Source organism: Gymnoscopelus braueri (genome assembly GCF_963280865.1).
Source record: "Gymnoscopelus braueri genome assembly, chromosome: 17".
NCBI classification, from domain to species: Eukaryota; Metazoa; Chordata; class Actinopteri; order Myctophiformes; family Myctophidae; genus Gymnoscopelus; species Gymnoscopelus braueri.
Window position 1 is genome coordinate 11,901,796 of NC_137617.1, and position 5,510 is coordinate 11,907,305.

The window sequence follows — 5,510 nt, forward strand, 5'->3', positions numbered from 1 at the left end:
CACACCAGTCGGCTACCTGGTCCAGAAAACCCCTATATTGTTACCTCTTGGAGAGGCATTGTACCCCACGGGCTGAGGCCTGAGCTACCAGGTAAATGGTTTAAATGCACTTTTGGGATGAGGTGAAAATAAACCCATACATACACGCAGCTACACACACACAATACAGCATAGTGATTTATTTTCCACAATACAGTATTATATACATAACAATATTTTACACATACAGTAATGATGCAAATGGCCACATAGTCAGACAGGACAATTCCCACATCCAGAATTAATTCCCAGATAAGCATTTATTATCACCCGTTACTTGAAATTGACATGATCTCAACAGCCCCCACTAGTAAATGACTCCGTTACTGCACAAATCTGGTGCTAGCAATTGGTTGAAAGTTGGAGAGCATGCTCACAACGTACCAAATCTCATTTATGTTGTGCAAGCGGTCGTTGGGGATTCTGCCAGAGACTATTTTAAACATTTTCATTTTCGAAATAGCCCTTTCAACATGAATTCTGTTCTTTGTGGTCTTTGTCCGATCTAACCGCCAGATGCCATTGTTTGATGTCAGCCAAACAAAGGGAGGGGTGTTTAATTTCAACCCCAAGTCCTCCACATCTTGCTCTATTAGGAATTCCTTATCTGCCATAAGCCCATCACCCTGCTTAAGGTAGCCATGCTCTATCAGATTTCTCAGGAGTGGTATGATTCCACACTTCCTAAATATCTCCTGGTCTGATATACAACCTGTATATAGGGTGGAACAAAACATAATAGAGCCTCTTGGGTCAACAACAATCAATGATTTGAGTGTGTTGGTAGATTTGTAATTTGAAAATGTTTCGCTCTGCAGCGCCAACGAGCTTGGTTGCTGAATTTTAATCTCTGTGCAGTCCAGGATTGCAAATGTTGTAGGGAATTTATACCGGTACATGGATGGCATTTTCTGTGTGATTATATCTCTGTGGGGCCACATAGGAAGTCGCCCAAGCGTGGTGAACATAAAATCAATCCAAGAGTTGAACAAAGTGCTTACACTTTGGTGACTAATGTTAAACTTGAAAGCGAGCTCCTTGTGATCGAAATTTTGACGTAATTTCATCAGAACCAGGAGGAGCTGCTGACGCAAGGGCATGAGAGTTATTTGCTGGTCAACTTTTTTGTAAATTAGGGGTGCCATTTGTGGCGGAGCTTTTACACTGTTAGGAATGCCGAATACTGTGCACAGGCTATTAAACTGCTCGTACGTAAACCCTGTGTTATACTGGAAGAAATTTGGAATGGTACTGAGCTGAATTCCTTCTGGGGTAATTTCATTTCGAATTCTGAGAGTTCTTTCTAAATGATCAATCCGTTTGAGCAGTTCAGCATTCTCACTATGAATGCTGGCATGGCATTGATTGGTATCATGGCAGCCTTCTTGAGCATGGCATTGCCCCAGGGCATGAAATTCTTCATGGGCATAGCATTGCTCCTTGACAAAGGATTCTTCATCGGCGTGGACTTGATCCTGGGCACGGCAAACAAGTATTGGCATCCTTACGACATCTAAAAGACAGATTTAGATGATCAAATATAAAAATCCTTGTAAAAGTATACATTTGGTCCCTGATGACCACAAATATATTGAAGTCAATGGAGTGACATTCCATAAATAGACTATTATGGGGATTTCTGCCTTGTATAACTCACCCCCAGAATAAGTTACAACCACAGAACTGGAACTGACACCTGGGTCTGGTCCCCTTGAACTCGGGGATGTGATAACCATGACAGGCTTCCTCTTTGGCAAAACTGTTACGGACCTGGAATAGAATTTAATTATTTTTTAAATAGTTAATAAGTGCATAGAATAGCATGGTCCAATCAATGCTCTGCCACACTGGACATATTTAATAAACAAGACACAATCAAGGAAACATGCTATTCACCAGGTCGCTGGTACACCCATAATGATTATCTTGCTTATGAAACCTTACTCTTTACATCAGCTTCAATGTTGGAATGTTACCTTTTTTTAGGAGATGGTGGTTCTTCACGTATTACATGTAGACCTGGTCTACATGTAATACGTGAACCTCCTGCATCAGCTGGGTGTGGGTGTAATTCTGTTGGCCTCCCATCAATGAAGTGCTAGAAACACATCCACACAAACAAATCCCCATTGATTAACTTTAATTTTAACTCCAGTGTTCCAAACTTTATACATGCATGCATGGAGAAGTGAATTCCTACATCAATGTAAGACCTACTTCAGCTGACATATGAGAAATTTCTCAACATTGCTCTACATTATGCTTATTCATAATGTTTGCCAACTTTAAATTTACGTTGTCTGGATCTGTCTGGCCTGTAAAAACTTTAAATGTACAAACATTAGCCACTTAGCTGAGCCTTGTTGTCTCCATTTACCGTGCTATAGCCACAGCCTAGTCTACCGACCTAGTCTACAGAGGACAGAGTACAACAACTTACAATGGGCCTGGTCTACAAGATACGCAGCAACATTGGGATACCCCTGTATTTGTCAAAATACTTCCAAAGCGTAAATGAAGTCCACAATCACAACACCAGAGGCAGCTCCACGGATCATGTTCAACACAGATTTGGCTCAACAAAGGGAATTAACTCGTTCTCATGCTATTCAACAAAAATGTGGAATGCCCTACCAAAAGGAGTAAAGTAGTGTAAAACCCTACTCACTTTCAAAACTGCCCTAAAGAACCACCTTCAGGAGGCAATTCCAAACTGGTCAAAATCTTAATCTCGTGGGTATCTCATTTTAAACAAGCTTAGTGCTTTATGAGCCTTCCAGTTTAGTAGACCTTGTATTGTGAATCTGTACTTCCATGTAGTTTTTATCATTTCTTACTAAATAAAGTACATCAATCAATCAAACCGATATGTAATGTTATTCATAATGGATATGGCGAGGCTATGATGTTAACACCACTGTTCAAATAATTAATTATTAACGGTATACGGGGGCAAGGTGGCGCAGTCGGTAGCGCTGTCGCCTCACAGCTAGAAGGTCCTGGGTTCGATTCCCGCCGGGGACGGCGTGTCTTCTCCTCCGCGTAACCAGCGCCCATACCCTAGGTGGGGTTGGCGAAAGGGCCTACTCTGTGTGGAGTTTGCATGTTCTCCCCGTGTCCCCCAGGGTAGGGGGTAGTTAATACCCTCACAAAAACATGTAGTAATCCTGGTCACTATACTGCCTCCCCCTGGTCAACCGGCAGCCTGATGGAGGGGAAGGGAAACTGGCTAACTAAAGCTTTCAAATAATAGGGCTTAACAGGCTGACATGACTCTGCGAATGTGGCTTGCCCCACCCCCGGTCGGTGGGGTTGACATTTCCCCTCGCTAGGTTCGCTAGTAGTAGCCTGCAAGTTGGTGCTCTTTCAGCAGTGTTTCGCCAAAATGGGAATGAATTGTTGTATGAAAAACTGTTCCGCGGCTTCTCACAATTGAAAAGGTGAGAATAAAGGGGCTAAAATGGACAACGGACTAACTTTTCACCGCATTCGCAAATGGAAGCCAGCCAGGTCTCCGACGTAACAAAGAGACGATGCATGGCTTGGTTGTCTGACAGCCCAGATGACAGAAAAAGACGTGGAAGAAACACGCAAGATAGCACACCTCAGGATCCATGTAGGGAGGGTTATAGGCACTATACGCAATAAGTAGGCTACCACATATTAAATGGTAGGGTACCCATCACTCTGATGCATAAACCTAGCCTGGTTCCAAACAGGCTGATAGTCAGGCTAGCATAAACCAGGAGTGGGCGAGGACATGATCAATCCTTGACAAAGATGTCCGAGCGTGTTGTGATCTAACCAACTTGTGCACCAGTGTGGTTCTGAAACTGGATGATGAGTAACCTGCTGATTTTATTTGTAATAGTACCCTTCTGCATAGTAAAAGCAGACATGAGGTTATGCTCTGTAGCTAAATTATCTGTTCCTTTTTTATGTACATAGTAACCTATACATGTTTTCAAATAAAAGACAGAGTCTTTCTACATAAAATGATTATGTATATGCAAATAGAACCGCATTCTTTCCCATGGCTAAATGCATAGGCCATTCTATCATTATGCAGTGCTTTCATTCAATGCAAATATAACCGAATCCTGATGATGATGGCTCAGGTCACCAGTTGCCTCACCTGTTAATGATCACATTATAATATGGATGGGCAGAGACTATTTTACTCCTCTTTGAGCCTGATGACGTTCCTTTTTTATACACATAGTAACCTGTAAATGTCCCTTGTTTTCAAATAAAAGACACTTCACTTACAGTGGTTACTTTGTAGATTTCGATTATTATTACAAAACATACAGTAAACACTTCAGCTCATTTCGGCCATTTGAAAATAGACAATCTACAAGCATTGTGAACTTGTAGATCTGCTATTTTCCAATGATTATACATTTTATACATTTGTGTTGTGTGTACTAGCTATAGTAGTGTAACCTGTTGGATGGGTCTGTAGACTGGTAGTGATCCAACCAATATGGTGAATCTTGGCCACGCCCCCCAAATCACTCCCCCACCGGGCCACCAAAGCAAACTTTGCCAGCCCTATTGTAGTAGAGTAAAAGTACAATATTTTCCTCTGAAATGTTGTGGAGTAGAAGTAAAAGTATTGAATTTGGAACACTCCAGTAAAGTAACAGGACCTCAAGATTGTACTTAAGTACAGTACTTGAGTAAATGTACTTAGTTACTTTACACCACTGCTAATATATGGCTAATGCTAACCGAGCCAGGCTGTTTCACTCATCTACCCTGCTACTATAGTCTAAAGCATAACATTAACGTCAACTTTTACTAAACAATGGTTCAACCAATCGTCTGATAAACCATAAATAACTTACCTTGGTGCAAATATAGGTGTCCTTAGTAACTTTCCCGACGTGGAGCTGTTTGTGTGGTCGGCCACACAGCTTGATCCACAGCTTGCACTTTTCCAGTTTAGCTCTGGGCTTGGGGAAGGGGATAAAAAATGCCCCCTCCATGCGTTCTAGGTACCTAGAATCGCTGTTGCAGGTCCCCCAGCAGCAGCGCTTCACCATGGTGTTATTGTAGTATGAACGTTCTTGATATTGATTATAATCGTCTGAAATAAGGCTAAAGTTACTTTGTTTTAGATGCTACGCGCGGCCAGCTTGTCCTAGTCTGGTGTTGCTAAGCTGCGATTGGACGATCGCAGTTTGGGGAGGGGCCTAGTCAAAGGTCTAACACAGCGTTATTCTTTGAGACATACATCCGGGGTTTTTGACAAGTGTATAGAAAAGATGTGAATGTACAGAGAAGTCCCGCGAAAGGGGATAAAACGTTTAAAAGATTAAGATTAAAAAAACGATCAGTGAATCTGCGATCTGCTTGTTGAGTCTCCTTGATAATCGATTGGTCACGACTGCAGAGGGGAAGGTAGGGGAGGAGCTCTTTATCTTTATTCAGTAACAGTTACACACCTCCTCCACCCGGAAGTAAAT

At 42.0% G+C, this 5,510-nt stretch overlaps 1 long non-coding RNA gene across 1 annotated transcript; it reads right to left on the reverse strand.

Moving 5' to 3' along the window:
- Positions 1–226: 226 nt before the first annotated feature.
- On the reverse strand, positions 227–5,107 carry LOC308105382. The gene is made up of 4 exons (XR_013934902.1): positions 4,890–5,107; positions 2,016–2,137; positions 1,697–1,809; positions 227–1,552 (listed from the first exon to the last, which is right to left on the reverse strand). It is a non-coding gene; the product is annotated as an uncharacterized lncRNA (long non-coding RNA).
- Positions 5,108–5,510: the final 403 nt, after the last annotated feature.